Genomic DNA, 19043 nt, shown 5'->3' on the forward strand with positions numbered 1-19043 from the left:
CCTTGCTTTGTGAGCAAATTTAAGTCTTTGAATTTTACCACTAGTTGTTGGACTAGGCCTTGTTTAGTAATAGGAATAAAGGAGTATTATGTTTGATAGAATTTTTGGCACGGAAGGGAACCATCTGATAGAATTTTTGGCGTGGCTAAAAAGATAAGAAGTATGAAATAAAAGTAGCCTTTAAGAATGTGGAGACTGCATGACCCTCCGGGGTCTGGCATTCTCTCCGCCAGACACGTGTTGTGGGGGCATACATGTAGCTTAGGTTTGGGGTGGTGCCTAAGGGGCATTAGTGATACACAGGTAGCCCATTGGTATTTATTTCGCGCCACAGGTAAATTGCCTGGGGGTGGGAAAGGTGACCTCAAGATAGAGCCCCTTTGGTTCCGCCTCCCAGCCTCTTACTGGCTACAAGGTCCATCTGGGGCAAAATCGTTGCAATTTTATCTATGTTCCTGATTCTTCTGGAGCTGGATCCCTGCCTATTCCAGGATTAATGGCTGCCTAACTCCATAAGCAAGGCCTCTTTGATTAGTTTCAGCAGCTTCCTACTATCATCAGCTTGCTTTTGCTAAGAGCAGCTTATAGCTGTGACACGCACATACACAGTAAGAAGAGGCCAAAGGGATGTGGCTTTGCTGTGAGGCCAAGCCTGGCTCAGCTGTTAGTTTGTGGAAGTTCAGATGTGGGACATCCTATGAGCTAGAGCAAAAGATAACACACTCAAGTAGTTTTAATCAGTAAGATTAATTGAAATGTATAGGAATTGTGACATTCTGTGTTTTGGTTTATTGAGGATTACCTAGGAGGGAGGGCAGTGGATACTTCTTAGTTTTAACATTGCTATCAAGGCAGTTGCACACACACTGATCTCTTTTGATTTTTTAAAAGTTTTGTCTCTTCAGTTGGGGATATTTGTCATGTATCTACTCAGTGACTTTTATCATAAATTCAATCTTTCTACCATTGTCCTGCAGGACCCAGATGATCTTCACTGCCCTTTGCTTCGAATCTCATAACTGAAAGAGTTTTCTGGCGCGATAGAGAAGCAAGAGTACAAAAAGAGCAGGTTTATTGAGATGAGGATGTGGGAAGCAGCACACAACACATGGCGGCCGCCTTGTCTCCTCCAACCAGAGTATGTGGGTATGGGACATATGTAACCTTTCAGCAGGTGTGGTGCTTAGGGCAGGCATTGATGACCCACGAGCTGATTGGAATTTTCTTCATGCGCAGACAGGAAGGGGATTTGCAATTAGGGCTGAAGAAAAAGCAGGAAGTGGTAAGCTGTCCCGCTTTGGCCTTCTACCATGTCAGAGCACCCTGTAACTGTACAGTAATTTATTCTATTGAAAACTTTTTCAATAATACAGTACCGGCTTGCTTGCTCACAATGTCTTCTTTTGTGCAACTGACCACCTTGCTTTTCATTTCAAGGTTTTCTACCTCCAGTTTCTCCTACCAGAAAAACATCTCAGCAGTTCATGTGGCCCATTCTTTCTCGTCATTAATGTCTGAGGAAAATATGTCATCCCCAGGAAGGGCTTCCCAACACCTTTTTACCTTCAGCTTAGATTTCTCACTGGAACCATGAACTGTAGGAAAGGTGTTGAGTAACTATTTCTTCACTTTGTTCAAGGACGGTTTCTAGCATACCATTCCTGCTGCAGGGGAAGGAAGTTAATTCATTATATGCAGTGGATGCCTGGGGCATTAGTGTTTATCATTTGGTATACTTCCTTCACCAGACTCCCCACACCCCTTGTGATCTGGTTTATTGTTTATTTATTGCTTTTCACATTAGTCTAGCTAGTAGTATGTGACCTCCATACCAGGGAGCTGATTGTGTGGATCAGGCTGAATCCCAAATGCTTAGCATAAAGCCTGATGCATCACAAAAGCATAGTTTTTTTGATCAGTCAGTCTTGGTCAGTTGAAGAATATAATCTTGCCTATGATAACCTGGAATCTTTCCAATGTCCTGCAGTAGTTATTCTTAAACTTCAGTGTACTGACTAAAGAACTCACCTCTGAAATTCGGGAATCAAATTATTATTTCATTTCATTTTATTTTATTGTTTTGAGACAAAGGCTCTATAGTTCAAACTGACCTTGAATTCATTATGTAGTCCAGGATGGCCTTGAACTCATGACAGTGCTCCTGCCTCAGCCTCCCAACTGCTGGGATTACCGGTGTGCGCCACCACATCTAGCTCAAATGATTTTAAAATAAGCTTTTTTAGTAAAAGAGAAAAAGTTTAGATTGGGTTGGATATATATTAAGACACTCAAATGTTTTTTTATTTTAAAAATGAGTTGCTTGATTTTTATTTGTTTCAGATGGCATACTTGGTTCCAGATAACCTTAGGAAAGTATATCCGCAGAACACAAAGTTATAGTTAGCTGAGTTAAAGGGTTATTGTTATTATTCTGGGTCATGGAGTAATATTATTAAAAAGTAAGGAGATAGATTTGCAACGTTAATTACTCTCTTGGAGTAAGGAAAAAAAATCACTGTTTCACAGGTAAATGAAGCATTTGGCAAAGATTTAACAACTTAGATATTTTAATACAAAATTTTCTCCCTATCGTGTTCACTTGTTTCAGTGAGTAAAGGAGGAAAACAATATAGCAGTTTCTAAAAAACATTAAATACACAGAATTACCATCTGACCCAGCATCACTTCTTTTAAGATATAGCCCAGTTGAAAGCAGAGACTTAAATAGGTATTTGTATATTTGTGCTCATAGCATTTTGCATAAGAACCAAAAAGGTAGAAACAACCCAGATGTCCATGGAAGGAGGTAGGTATAAGCAAAATGCGTAATATGCAAACAGTGGAATATTCAGACACATGCTACCAAATGGATAAACTTTGAGGACATTATACTTGGTGAAATATTCCAGTCAAAAAGACAAATACTTTGATTCCGTTTATATAACGCACCTCGAGTAGTGAAATCATAGTGTTAGAAAGTAAAAGGGCGATTCTTAGGGTTTAGGTATAAATTACTATTTAATGGATATCGTTTGGTCAGATGAAAAGTTCTGGAAATAAATGATGACTGCACAATACTGTAAATATACTTGCTGCTTTTGAATTGTAAAAAATGGTTAAAATGGTAACTTTTATGCTTCGCATATTTTGTCATGACTTTTAAAAACAGAGGAAAGAGAAACAATAAATACAATAACAGTTTTAAAGTAAGTGTTTTTCTCTGCCATCTGCCATCAGACTCGCCCAACTCTCAGAATCCACCCGGTAGATCTCAGAAGCGTAGGGAGAGCGATCCAGCAAGCGGCTAAGCATCGTGGCTTTGTGACCTTTGACACAGGGGTTCCGCGGCGGTTCAAGGAAGCTGCAGAAGGGTTTCTCAGCCCTGCCCAGCTCTGGTATTCGAGGGCTCCTTGGTTTTAAATCCCCCAAACTGTCCCGAGAGGCTTTGCTCTGGGGGAAACGGGCCGACAGAGGCGAGCAGGGACCAGTACGGCATGACCGGACAGAGGACACTGCCTGGGGCGGGGGGCGGCGCAGCGCACGGCACCGCCGCCCGGAACGCAGCCGGACACCCGGGGAGGGGACTCTGACTTGTTTCCAGGTCGGGGCTGCGTGGCGGTGACTGCACAGCGCGGCTGCGGACACATCCGCCCCTACCCGGGCAGCGGTCTGACCGAGCACCCACGCATGGTGGAGGTCACGATTTCGGGGCGGAGCCTCAATTCTCTGGCGGCGCGGCGCCGCCCGGTTGTCGCCAAGGGGTAGGGAGCTCACTGGCGGCCGCCAGGGGGCGCGGCCGAGGGGGGCGGAGCGCAGCGGGGACTGGGCGGGACAGAAGCCTGGGCGGGGCGGGGCAGAAGCCTGGGCGGGCGGGGCGGCGGGAAGGGGCGGGGCGCAGGCTGAGTCACCGGGCTCCGCCGGCCCGCTCTCCTGGGGGCGTCGGTGACAGCGGGCCTGGACGGGCGGCCGCCACTGCCTGCAGCGCCGAGGGACCGCGGGGCGGCGGGGAACAGGTCAGGGCCCGGCCGGGCCAGGAAGGGCGGACGGGCGGGAGGGCGGCCCTGGCGTCGTTGTCCGGGGCGGCGGGCTGTAGGGACCGGTCCAAAGGGACGCGCCGCGGCCGGGCCTGCGCAGCCCCTTTTTCCCGCAGCGCCACGCTCGGCTACCCCGAGCCCCTCGCGCTGCACCGTGCACGGCCCGTTGGGCCGCCGCGGGCCCGGGAGCTGGAGAGGCAGCCTGAGGGCGCGGGCATGGGCTTTGTAAGAGGTGTCAAGCCCATGGCTCTTCTTGCACCGCCCTGCCAGTCGGGACCGGTCAGATTCTGCGACCTGAAAAAAGAACTCAGCCTCAGTCCAGCCCTCGTCATGGTATAGAAGCACAGCCAGTGAGTATTGGTAACCGTGATTCTGTTTCAGGGAGACAGGCATGAATGGTTTCCCAAGCAAGGGTAGGACCAGTTCAGCTAGAGATGCCACCTTGGCTATGGTAATTTTACAGGTATCCAGGTACATTTGCCTAGCTGCCACAGGTACTGATGTCCACCAAGCATGGGCATCGCGAGGATATAGGGCTGTCGCTCGACTATTGTAGTTATCAGACAGGCCAGGGTCTGATACCAGTTAGGAGCCAGAAGAGTGCTTGGGATATAACGTTAATTTTTTTTAAAAATCGGTACCAGGGATCGAATTCACGACCACACACTTGCAAGGCAGGCACTTATGCCACTGAGCTAAATCCCCAGCCCCTATAACCTTAAATTTTAATTTTACAAAGCCAAAATCAACTTTCAGCACAATCTCATCCTTTACTGTATCCTATACAGTACATATTTTATAATATTAGGTCTTACAGTAGTTCTTTTGCAATAATTTGAGTGTTGAAACCCCTTTTGCATAGTTAGTGATGTCATGCTATGCAGTAAGCTAGCGGTAACTCTAATAATTAGGTTTGAGCATGGTTTATACTCTCCTTGTTTATACTGAGTTACTCTGAGTAGTAACTGGCCAGGGGGTGAGTAGGACTGGCCAATCTGTAATAGTATTTTGCAAGCCTTAAGTACCCAACAGTTAGAGAAGTGTGATCTCTAGGACTTAGTACAGTACTGCTGCCTTTATTACTCGGAGTATGCATAAATTCAAGGTGATGAATAAATTAGTCCTCAGTATCCAGTTTTCTCTAAAGTTTTCCATGTCGACAGTTCTCTCATTTTTCCAATAACTTGTAACATTACTCAGTGTGAGAAAAAGGTTTCAAGAAACAAAATGTTGGGCCAGAGATTTAGCGCAGCAAGCATAAGGGCCTGCCTGGCCAACAGGAGGTTGTGAGTTTGATTCCTGGTACCAAAAAAAATTCTAGTAAGAAACAAAATGGTTTTTTATATTAGTCCATGTTTGTAGTACATAATGTTTACAATGCTTCTGGGGAGTTGATACATGTACATAATACATCTTATTCCTTTTTTTATTCTCTTTCCCTTTTCTCCCTCCCTGCTCAGTCCATCTTTTTGTTTTGTTTTGTTAACCCAAGCTGGCATTGAACTCAGTGATCCTTCTGCCTCAGTTTCCCATGTGCTGCATTTACAAATGTGTACCACTCCATCTATCTCTTGATCCTTTTTTTTTGTTACATATATAAGTGTATAACTTTTACATTTTTTTTTTTAAATCGGTACTGGGAATTGAAGTCACGACCACGCGCTTGCAAGGCAGGCACTTATGCCGTTGAGCTAAATCCCTAGTCCCAACTTTTACATTTTTTTCTTAAGAAATGAAAAAAAAATTTAAGTTCTATATAGTGTGTAGTGTAGCCTATCTGTCAAATTCATTATTCTCAGCTCTCCCAGTCACTTTATTTGTATTGGCTAAAATAAATGAAGTACAGTTATTCAGATTATGTTCTAAATTCAGTTCATTTGAATTTAGAGACTGGAATGGTATTGTAGGTGTGTGGTGACGGAAGACCTAAATCTGGCCTGGGGATGGGGTCTGTGCAATGTTCAGGTAACTTTTGCAAGAAACCGAGAACACTGTGACTCAGAACATTTGCTAAGATGACTTTTAAACAGCATTCATGGTGTGTGTATTTTTGACAAAGATATGATAATAATCTTTGTAGACTTGGTCTGAATATGTATGAGTTATTTGTCTTGCAGCTACAAAGCAGGGCCTTCCTTGTCTTATTTTCATTCCTATTTGGCCCTTTTTCTGAAGAGCCTCCTTCCTCCTCTGACTGCCCCCTTACCTACAAGGCAGCTTCCGTTCTTGCAAAGCAGAAGCTCCTTTGATATCATTGATGGAGCTTACACTAATTTTTCCCTAGAGAATAAGATAAATCTTAGTTCTTGAATCGCCCTTTATTATGTCCTAAAAGCTAAGGATAGGTGTTCATTTTTATTACACAATCGAATTCTATGAGGCTCTGGTTCTGAAAGAGTTAGGGTGATCTGATTTTGATCTTTATCTTCTCCGTGACTGAAAACCACAACATAGGAAGCCTCTGCAGTCAGCAAACTTATTAACTCTGCCACAGAAGCTCTTTCTGCATGATACATAGTGAAACTTCAAATTTATTATTATTCCCAACTCTCTGGGACACTTATATGTATGTTGGGCTAAAATAAGTGAAAAACAATATTTCAGACTGCAGATGCTTTAGTCTTAAATTTGGGAAGTGTATGTGTGTTTGTGTGTGTGTGTGTGTGTGTGTGTGTGTGTCTGTGTGTGATGAAGATTGGATTCAGGGCCTCATGAATGCTAGGTAAATGCTGTACCACTGAGCCATACCCCCAACTCTTTTAAAACCATTTTATTTTGAGACCATGTCTTGCTAAATTGCCCAATCTGGGTTTGAAATTGCAGTCCTCCTGCCTCAGCCTCCCATGGAGCTGAGATCACAGACATGGACCACTGTAACCTTTGGAGCTTTTTAAAAAATAATAAAACAAATTAAAATAGACTATGAATGGATACCTACTGGTAGATATACCTACTGGTAGGCTTATTTTTAAATTTATTCTGTCATTGAAAATTTTTTTTTCTGTTTTAAAATTTTTTCTATTAATATATGTTTCAATACCTAATAAATACATTCATCTTGGTGAATTGGTACATCAGCATATCACATCTTAATCTTTTCCTTCCCTTCTCTTTCCCTCTCTTTCATTTTCCCCTATAGCTAGACCGTATTCTTATCTCCACTGAGTCTATCTCCTTTTTCTATTACCTTCTATTTTGTTTTTTAAATTATTTATAGTTTGGGTTTCTTATACAAGAGAAATCATGAGATATTTAATCTATGTCTGATTTAGTTCACTTGGCTGTTTCATGTGATGGATCAAAGTGCATTCATTTTCCTACAAATGACTCAAAGTTATTCTTTATGGCACAGCAGTACTGCATTGTGTATATATGCTATATTCTTTTTATCCAATAGTATTTCAAGTTTTAATTTTTTGAGGAATTTCCATACTGATTTCTGTAGCTATTATACTAATTTACATTCCCACCAACAATGTAGAAGGATTTTTTTCTGCTTCGTCAATTTTTGTTATTTGATTTTTTCCCATGTTATTTGATTTTTTGATGATAACCTTTTTTTTGGAGTAATGTGGAATTTCAGTACTATTTTATTCTTTGGTCTTTTTGAAACAAGGTCTCGCTATGCAGTTTAGGCTGTTCCTGAGCTCATTTTGTAGACTCGGCTGGTTTCAAACTTGCAGCAATCCTCCTGCTTCAGTCTTCTGAGTGGTGGGATTATAGGCATGTGCCACCATGCCTAGTTTCAGTGTTATTTTAGTTTGCATTTTTCTAGTGGTCAGAGATATTGAACATTTCTTCCTGTATTTATTGACTGTTTTTACTTTTTCTGAGAAATGTCTATTCACTTCAGTTGTGGTTTTTTGAATGGATCTTTTATTTTAGGTATAGTAGTTTTGAGTTCTTTATATAATTCTAGGTATTAGTCCTCTGAGCAATAGCTATAAAATAAATTTTCTCATTCTATAGGTCATCTCTTTACTCTGTTGGTTCTTTCCTTTTTTGTGCAGAAAGTTTTTAATTTGATGTGATCCTATTTTTTGATTCTTCATGTTATTTCTTATGTAATTAGGGTTCTGTTCCAAAAGCATTTGGCTATGCTTGTGTCTTCAAGAGTTTTACCTAAATTAATCTGTCACTTTTGAAGTCAGGTAATGTGTTTTTATAATAGGGAATTGTTATAAGATTATCTAGTGCTGGCTATAGTGTGGCACATACCTGTAATCCCAGAACTTGGGAGGCTGAGACAGGAGGATTGTCATGGGTTATAGGTCAGCTTGGACTACATAGTGAACTATATAGCAAGACTGTATCTCAAAAAACAGAACAAAATAAATAAAACAACAGAAAACAAAACCAAACAAACAAAAAAAACCCAAAATACCTCTTCCGAAATTCTCAAATATGCCTTTTTTTTTCCTTTTTCGCTAAGCAGTCCTTAAAATTCACTCAGAATACCTTTGAAAAATTGCACAACATCCATTAATATAGAATAGTTTATTAGCCTTAGGCCAGGAGAAGATCTGAATAAACTGATTTTCAACGTGGGATAAATTTGTCTTGTGGTCAGAAGTTAATTCTGAGATTCTTGGTGGAAAAGGCAGAAAAGCCAAGAGTAGCAGCAATGAAACCAGATCACAGATCAACTCTATGATGGAGAGTGCTCAGCACACCAGGTGTTAGCTTTGGTTAGGTACTTTATCCTGGATGCTAAAAGAAGGTGATCGTGGGGACATAGAGTAGGTACATACAGCACACTATTTGATATTTGGATTTCTAGGTCTTTTTCTTCTGCTGAAGGGTATGACCACCACAAACTGACAACACAGGGCAGGTGGCACTGTACTAAGAACCAGAAGTCTGACGGATGCTTTTTGGTTGTAACCCATGCATTCACCAAATATTTTTGAGCACCTAGATGAGCAGACACTGTTGTAGGTGCTGGGGATGTAGATGTGAGTAAATCGGAACAGGCCTTCATGAAATAGACATTCAAGTGGAGTGGAGGCAGTAACTATATTTAGTAACTAAATATATAAACAGGTATAAGAGCTGTTACCATAAAACTATCGAGACCTTTAAAACAGTGTAAGTAGGAAAGGGTGTGTGTGTGTGTGTGTGTGTGTGTGTGTGTGTATGTGTGTGTGTGATCAGAGAGGCCTCTCCTGAGATGACTTTTGATCTGAGATCGGAGGAATTGAGGGGGTGAGCAGCATGGCGAGGATGAACGAGTTCTAAGCCCTGACACACATGATGGGTGGCAAAGTCACGGTGGTCAGGCCGATTGGGAATGCATAGTGGCAGCAGCGAGAGGTGATACAAGTGAGTAGGCAGGGGCGTGTTGGTGTAGGCCACTGTCAAAGGCTTTTGGCCTTGCCCGTAAATAAGGGGGAGGTCATGAGAGGGTTTTCAACAGAGAAACTCATAGTGATGTGTATTTGAAAAGGCTTACAAACAGACAGAGGGGAACAAGGCAAAACCAAAGAGTCCTTCCTTTTCAGGTTAGCTGTGTGACCCTAAACCAAAATTCTCTGGGCCTTTGTTTCCTCACCCGTAGAATAACAGAGTCCTCTCTCGCTCTAGAATTTTCATATTCCAAGTTTTGTGGACTCTTTCTGCAGGGAGGCAAAAAGATTGCATAAGAAGTCCTGAAAGTAGATGCTTTAAATGACTTGAAACTGCCTTGAACTAAATCACCCTCAATCAAAAGGTAATCAGGTTCTTAGTATGGTTATGGGGCATGAGACAAAAACACCACTGCTCCATAAACATTCTCTGCTGATTCCTTTCATCTGCTGATCGCTGAATTTCTCTTCCTGCTTGAAAAAGGGTGAAAAGCTGTTACTCATCAACAGAGTTGGCAGTGAGAATAGCCTTTGTTGTTAGGAAAACTGGGCATGTTTGGGAAGGAAACAATTCTAAGTCTGTGTTTATCGAATAGGTCATTTGAATTCTTTTATAACATACAAAGAACCTAAAAAGATTTCTCTTTTAATTCCCTTATCCTGCTCCCACTCCCATCAGGCCCCATAGGTGTTCCTTCTAATGCATTTCATATATATATTTATTTCTTATCAATACCAGGGATCAAACTCACCACCTTGCACTTGCAAGTAAGGCTCTTATGCCGCTGAGCTAAATCCCCAGAACCTGTATGTTTTTTTGAGGATCTTACAAGGTGGGTGTGTTGGTTTTACATGTGTGTGTTTTAATTTATATTGTTAGTTTTCTTTCTTTTTTTCCTTAAGTACTGTGTCTAAGATGCATGCCTGTTGCTGTGTGTGCAGCTGGATATTTTCTCCTGAATAGGGCATCGTACTCTGTGAAGTTTATTTGCTTGCTGTGTTATGGACAGATGCTCAAGTTGACCTTACTCCTCAGCAACACAGATGCTGCTGCAGTGAATATCTTCATACAAGTCTGCTTGGAAGTTGTACAGTATTTCTGTAGACATATACTTAGAAGAGCACTATGGATTACAGGCTTACATGGACAGAATTGGATTAAATAGTGCCATGTTCATCTTCACATCGATCATACCAGTCTCTGTTCCTCTGGAAGCACTGGAGGGTTCTGGTATCCTCTTTCCCATCAGTGCTCAACTTTGTCCAGCTTTCTGTTTTTTCTAATCTCCTACATACAAAGTGATATCTTAGCAGTTTTAGTTTATATTTTTATTGCTAGTGATTTTGAACCTTCCCTAGACACTTAACTTCTTGTATAAGTTGCTTGTTCCCATCTTTGCCATTTCATGTTGGAGTGATAACCATTTTGTTGTTGTATTGCCTTGTGCAGAAATAACTGCATAATGTAGGTATTTATTCCTTAGCATATTTGGACTTTGCACATATCTTTTCATTTGGTCATCTATTAATTTGTCTTGCCAGCAAGAAAAATTCTTGGGGTCTGGGGGTTTAGCTCAGGGGCTCAAGCACTTGCCTGGAAGTGTCAGGTCATAAGTTGGATCACTGGTACCAAAAAAAAAAAGAAAAGAAAAATTCATAATTTCTATGCGATTAAATAAATTAAATAAATTCTTTGACTTGTGGTTTGTGCTTAAGTTTTGCTTAAGACACCCTTCTCCATTCCTATGTTGTATCTATTACTGTAATCCATCTAGAGTCTGTATTTCATGAAGTGCTAGATACTACTGAGTCCCTTTCTTACCCATCTAAGAAGCTAGTTTTCCTAATAGCATCTCACTCCTTTATTGAGTTTTAGTACTTCTTTATTATATGTGATTTCTGTGCATTTACCTGTTAGCCTGTTTTGTTCCATTAGCCTGTCGACTCTTGTTCAATTTTGTATTGCTCCGATTTTATTGGCAGTGATATTATAGTTATGTCATAATAACTGGCACAGCAAGTCTTTCATCTAAGAGTTTACTGGGCTCTTTCTGGGCCAAATTTTGTTTTTCCATGTTTAGTTTGGAGTTCATTTGTTAAATTACTAAAAGTTATATTTTAAGGAATTTTTATTGGGGTTATATCAAAGTTATGAATTATTTGGGAGAGGTCTGACATGTTTTGATGGTAGCATGGTCTATCTTAGACCTTGTAATATGCCTTTCCATTTATTCAGCTTATGTTTGTAGCATTTTCAAAACTTGGAGATAATTTAAAACTAACAAAAGAATTCTAAGAATAGTACAAAGAGCTCTTGTGTGTTCCTCACCCAGAATCACCAAATTTAACGTTTTGCAGTATTTGCTTTACTTCCTGTGCATGTTTCTATGCATGTTCTTCCTTCTAAATCTTTTGAATTAAGTATAGACATCATCGGTGTTTACCTTTACTCTATCAGCTTTTTTTTTTTTTTTTTTTTTTTTTGAGACAGGGACTCACTACTGGCCTTGAGCTTACTTTGTAACCCAAGCTGGTCTAGAACTCACAAACGATCCTCTTGCTTCAGCCTCCAAAGTGCTGATTTTACAGATGTGTGCTGTCTTTCTTTCCTTCTTTTTGTTTTTGCCTTTTTGAGACAGAGTCTCACTGTGTAGTTCAGGCTTGCCTTGAACTCACTTTGTAGCCCAAGCTGGCCTTGAGCTTGCAGCAATCCTTCTGCCTCTGCCTCTGGAGTGCTGGGATTACAGGTCTGTGCAACCATGCCCAGACCTATCACCTCCTTTTTAAGTCTTTTTCTAGAATTTTAAAGTTTTCTCCAAAAGATCGAACAGGATATTCTTGGTTAAATTAATTTCTGAATGCTTCATAGATTTGTTAGTATTGTGAATCATGTTTCTTTTTATTGTTTTTATTATTATTTTCCATTTGTTATTAGTAGTAGTTAAAGAGAAATGGTGTTTATTATGAGTTGATTTTTGGGTCTAACAGTCTTGTTTCTCTGTCTTATTAAACTATTCTGTTCACTTCTGTGTTTTCCCATATAGAAACAATGATAGTTTTATTGCAGTATTCACTTGTGTGTCTTAGTTACTTTTCTTGTTGCTGAGACAAAATATCCAACACCCAAAAGGTAAAGGAGGAAAGATTTGTTTAGCTCAGGGTTTGTAGAGGTTTCAGTCCAATAGCAACTGGCTCCAAGCAGGGTGGCACATGGCAGAGGGGCAACAGTTCATGGCAGACCAAAGGTAGCAAAGCAACAAGGAATCTTAATAGCATCTTCCTGCCCCTTTTATCTTGTGCAGGCTACATAGAGAGGGTAGCACTCATACCCTTAATCCTGCTGCTCTTGGTCCTAGCATTGCACCGTCAGTCAATTCCAATGTCCCACACTCTAGATCCAGCCGCCTCTAACAAAGTTCCACCTAAAACTACATGAGGTTTTAGGGGGACATCTAAATACAAGCCATAACACTATTCTTATGTCTTTGATTTATTTTTCTTCCTTACAGCATGGTCAGGAGTGTGTTAAGCAGTTGCTATGCTATTGGGCATCTTGTCTTATTCTCAAATTTAAGAGAATGATCCTAAAGATTTCCCTTTTCATGTGGCATAGGTTCTTGTGTAACTTCTGTCAAGTTAAAGTGTTTTCCTCTATTGAGAATTTCCATCTCAAATAAATGTTAAGCTTTACTGAATATTTTTTCAGAATTTAACCAACAGTATGTAAAACGGTATTAAGCAGGCTGTAAGGGAAAATCCTAATACTATGCGGAGATTGTTTCAAACAGAAAATGAGTAAGAGTCCCCAATACTTCTGTACCCTACATATATCACCCAAGATTCTATTATAAGCTAATTTGATGATTAGGTCAGTTTTTTCCTCCTGCTGATAAGAGGCAGAATTTAAATAGCTGGTGTGAAGAATGAAAGAGCTATGTTCAGCGTCGTAACTGTAGTTGTCAGCATGATTGTAAATATAAGATATATGAAATTACAGTTTTGTTTACTCTGTATCAGTCTCTGCTCCAGGTTAAATCTTAATTAAGTGCATATCAGGATACAATGAGGTGGTTCAGCAGGTGGAGCCAGAGCTAGGTCCTCAGCAATGGTAACTGCTATACTGTTGGGCAGTAGATGCTCATGGCCATCTCCTTTTTTCTTTTTAAACCAGCTGTTTTTTCCTACTTACAAAAATTGTATCTTCTCATTGTGGAAATTTTTCAAAATATAGAAAAGCAAATCTGTAGTCCTGTCTTTTGACAGCAGCCCTTGTTTAAAATGTTACTTTTCTGCAGTTGTTTTTGGGGATGAGGGAACTGTACTCAGTAATTTTGTATTTCTCCTCCTTTTTCAAGGTCCAACCAACATTCTTGGTTATCTTACTTTGATTCGTCCTTCAGGGAGGGTTACAATGAGAAAGACATTATTCTTATAGGGGCGGGGACATCTTGCTGATTACTTGAAACAGGCCATGCCTGAGGGAACAACGGTGGACAGACAGTCGGATCATTATCAGAATGGGGAGCACTAAAATACCAGCATACCAAAGACAATTTTAGGGTGCAGAGAGGAGAAGTCCAGTTGATAGCACGTTGCTTTATTTCAGGCCCCCAGTTTTACTTTCCTTCATTAGACCACACTTTCTTTCATTTTTCAGAAAATAAATAAAATGGAAAAAATAGTGATTTATTTTCTTTTAATTTTGAAATAAACTCTAACATAATTGTTTTGTTTCCCTAATCACCTATGGCTGTGGTGGGATGTGTTGATGGCCTATGGCCATAAATACCAGGAAGTGACAGAATTCCTAAGTCAGTATTTCAATCTGTGAGAACTTGATCTCCACCCAGTTTTCCTCTTTCCTCACCATCCCTTGACCCTGCTCTGTTTTTCCCCCTAACACTGGCCACTTTCTAAAATGCAGTTGTTTGCCTTCCCAGTCGCTCAGGGAGAAAGTTCCCCAAAGTCAGGAATCTTGTGTTCACTGGTCGTATCCCAGTCACCTCCAACAGGGCCTGATGCTAGTATGCTCTCCCATACGAATCCCTAAAATGCATCAGTCTGTCAAGAGGCAGCTTTTGATCTAGAGTTGGGAAACGTAAGGGAGAGGTAAAGAAAGGAAGTTCTGTCAGCCTCCTTTCAGTGCAAAGGTGCACTGAGTTTGTGGCATCCCCATTTCCTCCTGGACATGGTGAGTGAGCCAGAACTAGCTACATTGTTCTATCCCTGCAGGGTGAAATGACTGACACACAGTTTGAGGAGGGCCAGAAAGAGAATAAATAGTCAGTGCTGACGTCCAGCCGTGGGTTCTGGGCCAGCTCCATACTCGGCATTGTTTTCATGAGGTGATTCTCCTAGCCTAAATAAGCCTGCTCCATCAGCAGAAAATGTTGCAGTGGATGTGCCTAACTCCCAGGCTCACAGCCCACGGCCTTCCTTTCTAGTTTTTTCTTCCATCCCCTCCCCAGCAATGCAGATACTTTTTTGCCTTCTCTGTTGTTTCTGAACAATAAACGTTCTGGATCTAGTTCAGAGTTGTTATGATGAACGTTTGTGCATAATATATCTGGGCACTTTATTCTAAAGGCCTCAAATCATATGAATAGTCCTGTATATGGTGTTAAAAAAAAAAGTTACCAGCAAAAGATCTGTTTTCCAGGCTGCCATCATAGGCACAATCTCTCCAGTAGAGATCTCATATGCCTGAAGAGTCATTTTCATTTATTAACTATACTGTGTGACACTGTTTTTACCCAGCATCTCCCCAAGTCCTTAACTCTGTTACCTGGCCCTCACAGCTGGTCCACATCTACTTACCTATTTTGATTTACTTCTGTGTTCCTACTTTTTACTTCAAACAAGTCTCTTGCTTTCTTAAAATAGTAATGATAGTAATACGTGCATTATTAATTCTAGGTATAAGTGACTCTTTTTTCCATTTTACTGAGTTTCACTAGTAGTCTGAATTCAAGCGAAAGTAAAGGAATATATCACAACAGCAATAACACAATAGCAGCCTGTGTGCTAGCCAGGTCCCATACCAAATGTGTTGTCTCATTTAATTTTTTTTCTTTTTATCTTTTTGAGCAGTTCAGGCTGGCCTTGAACTCACTTTGTAGCCCAGGCTGGCAATGAACTCACAGTGATCCTCCTGCCTCAGCTCCCCAAGTGTTGGAATTATAAGCATGCATCACCATTTCTATCTCATTTAATTTTATGGGGAAGATGCTGTGATAACTCTCATTTTACATGTGGAGAAACTCAGCTACAAGTTGATAAGAAACCCACTCTATGATACTGTTCACTTGTAGAACTGATATTTAGACTTGTGTCTATTTTATCTCCAGAGCCCCTGCTCTGAACCGTGGTGAGCCAAAGGTAAACACATACCTGAAGAATGATCAGTGCTGCTCAGTGGTCACAGAAGTGTCCTTTTGATCTGTGCTGCCCTGACCACCAGCAATGTTCACTGCAGAGGGGTGGGAGGAATTCACCGGCGCCAGAGCTGCTGTAGGATCTCCTCTCTGGCTTCTACACTGACAGCCCCAGAGAGAAAAGTAAAAAATAATCAAGGAACATTCATCGAATGCTCAACTTGTAGATCCAGTGCTTAGATTTATAAAACTGAGTTGATTTTTATATTCCCCTTCCCTTTGCTGTTTTGTATACCTTCTAATTCTAGAATTTATAAAGCAAATTCCCTTTCACTTACCTGTGACAATAATACCATTATTTTCATCTTTAAAAAAAATCCTAGTACTGTGAGAACTTGTCTTATGACACATGATGAAACGAACAGATACTTTGAAGAAAAAGAGACACTAAAGTACCAAGTGTGTTGATCCTGGAGTGTCATAATGTGAAACCTAGCAATAGTATTATTCTTTGTTCAGAGTGATATTAGCCCGCTTGGGTTTATTCAATGTCAGCATAATTGAAGATATGGATAACTGCATGTATGTTTAAGTGTATAGGATTGATAACCGTATTTCTAAGTTTTTGTTGGATAGTGAACAGAACTGGTTGCAGCCTCACTGTTTGAATCCCCACTTTATATGTTCCACTTTATTATCTTGAATAACTATTTGTAAGAAGACAATCTGTAATCATCAACTAGTGATTTCTTACTGTTTATTTTTTTTCTCTGAATGTATGTATTATTTCTACCTATTTTCTGTTTTGTTTAGTCTTTCTTTAAATAAAATTTTTTTAAAATCCTGGTGCTTCCTTAACATAAGTATCTAAGTCTGCCTCTGGGAAGCTCAGCTAGGAGGATTACTGTTCAAGCTCAGCATGGGCAATTTAATATGATTTTGTAAGACCCTGTCTCAAAACATAAAATAACAGAGCTGGGGATATAGCTCAGTGCAAAGGTTCTGGGTTCAATTCATTCCCAGTACTACAAAAATCAAATAAAGTCAATGTTTAGAATTTCTCATTTGTCTAAATATTTTTTAATTCATTTTTTGAATCAGGATCTAGGAAAAATATACATATTGTGTTTAGTTAATATGTTGTTAACTGGCTTCTAATTTTAAGTTTTGCTTTTTAAATTTATGTTTGTGACTTAGAATTTGTTTGTTGAAGAAACTGGACTTTTGTTCTATAGCTCTGCACATTTTGGATTTTTACAAGGGCTTTGACTAAACTACTGGACTGTCTCCATAGTTAATGTATCCTTTAATCTATGGGTCACTATAGGACATTCTAAGTCGTGCAGGCTTCTATAAATAGAAAGGATTCACTGGCCCATATAGCTTGGTCTAGTCCTAGTGTTATTTCTAAGGAGTTTTCCAGAATGCCCCAGTTGTCAGAGAATTACTTTATCACACTTGATCTTAGCCAAAAGGCCGAGAAGCGATGAGAATTACTTTATCTACAACAGACCATCACATTTAAAAATATGTGCCTCAGAAGGAATTTTATAGTTCCCATTTCAAAAGACATTTTCACGTTCCCAGAGCAAGGGGAGAGACTTGAGAAGACATGCTCTGGTTTTCTTCTTTTAGACAGTGCTTGTTGCTTTAAGGATTTCTGGGGCTTGGTGCCAGAACCTCCTTGGGATATTATTGTCTTACAGTTTAGATCTACTTATCAGGAAATGAGAATCCCTAGGGTCAGGTTAGAGGAGAGTGAATTTACATTGGAACTGGATGGTTAGTGGCTATTGTAGGCCTGAATTCTTGAGCCCCTATTAGTCTGGTAATAAAAGTATGTTTTGCTGCTATCTAGATACTATGCAGCAATTACAGTATCTGGGAAGTCCAATTTTGTTTTATTTTTGTTTTAGTTTTGCTGCCTTCAGCTGTCAACTGTATGGTTCTGTAGAATGCTAAACCAATATTAATATAAAAATAATGAAAACTGTTGAGGTTGAAGGCTATGTTTGTATTTATTTATTTAATGATTTGGAGGTTATAAGAATAATATATCTCACTGACAGTATTTTACCATTTAATTTAATTAAATATTTTATTACTAGTATGTGTCTGCAACACATAATAATTATATTCATCTTGGATCTTGAGGAACTGGTATATATACATATCATATCTCAAATATTTTTATTCCCTCTCTTGTCTTTCTCTTCTTCCCCATCTCTACTTTCTACATTCATGTTTCATCTACTTTTAAAACCAAATGATTCATAAACTAAAAATGTAACATAGACATTCAGTGAATTTATTATAATTCTAGTTGTCTATATAGATATTCAAATATATGTGTGTGTGTATATATATATATATATATATCCATATTTTTTTCCAGTACTAGAGAATGAGCCCAGGGCCTTTTTGCTGAGCTACAGCCCCCCTGCCCTTTTTTATTTTATTTTAATTCAGGGTCCCACTAAGTTGCCCAGGCTAGGCTTGTACTTGTGATCCTCCTAGCTTAGGCTCCCTCAGTTCTAGGATGACATGTATGTGCTACCACACCTGGCTTCCTAATTACACTTTTATTTTGAATGGTAGTCATTTGAGTAAGAGATTTACTTTGATTAAAGACATTAGCAGAAAAGCAATACAGATTTTGGATCGAGTTTTACCAGTACGTTTGAACTTTTTTCTTATCTTCCATAGATGGGATTCAGAATTAGTCAATATTCTCTTCCTGTGAGTTAAAATTTGTAAAAATGAAAACATTCATGTTACAATAAAAGTATTAATTAGAAGTGATTTGCTGGTTTTCTGATTGTTCTTCGTTGCAGTGACCAGGGAATGATAAACATAAGCACTTCATATTCATACCTGATCACAATTGGCAACAGTATATTTAAGAGATAATATAAATTTGAAAAGCATTCTGTAACTATAATTGTAGTGTAATCATGTGTATTGTATTATATTTTGTATTTAATGAAAAAACTTGCTTTATTATGTTTCAACCTTTTATTTGAATGTGGTAAGTGTCCTCTGTGGACAGAGGGATAAATAGGAGCATTTGACCTTTCAGAACACTGCCAATATTTTGGAGAGGTGAGAGCTTAGGGTGATGGTAGGAAGACATTGTCAGAAACTTGCAAAGTGAAACCAGATCTGAAGGAGCTTTGATCTGCAGAATTCAATACTTCTTACAAGTGATGGATGGGAAGCCTGTGAAGAACTTTGGGCAGTAAAGAAGTATGAAATTTTATGTTTTTCAAAGATAAACAGGCCAGGGCTGG

At 39.7% G+C, this 19043-nt stretch overlaps 1 protein-coding gene across 3 annotated transcripts in view; it reads left to right on the forward strand.

The window, feature by feature from the left end:
- Positions 1-3861: 3861 nt before the first annotated feature.
- Dnmbp (dynamin binding protein) overlaps positions 3862-19043 on the forward strand; it is a 120395-nt gene continuing 105213 nt past the window's right edge. For 2 of the 3 annotated variants that reach the window (XM_003479788.5, XM_063245054.1), the window contains exon 1: positions 3862-4013. The gene's annotated coding sequence lies outside the window, so the exon portion shown is untranslated. Of the gene's footprint in view, positions 4014-4250; positions 4385-19043 lie in introns of those variants that run through there. The other variant, XM_063245052.1, reaches the window with a different exon arrangement.

This window comes from Cavia porcellus, unplaced genomic scaffold (assembly GCF_034190915.1).
Source record: "Cavia porcellus strain 051 isolate PalLab524CR breed Dunkin Hartley unplaced genomic scaffold, mCavPor4.1 scaffold_2, whole genome shotgun sequence".
In the NCBI taxonomy this organism is placed as follows: Eukaryota; Metazoa; Chordata; class Mammalia; order Rodentia; family Caviidae; genus Cavia; species Cavia porcellus.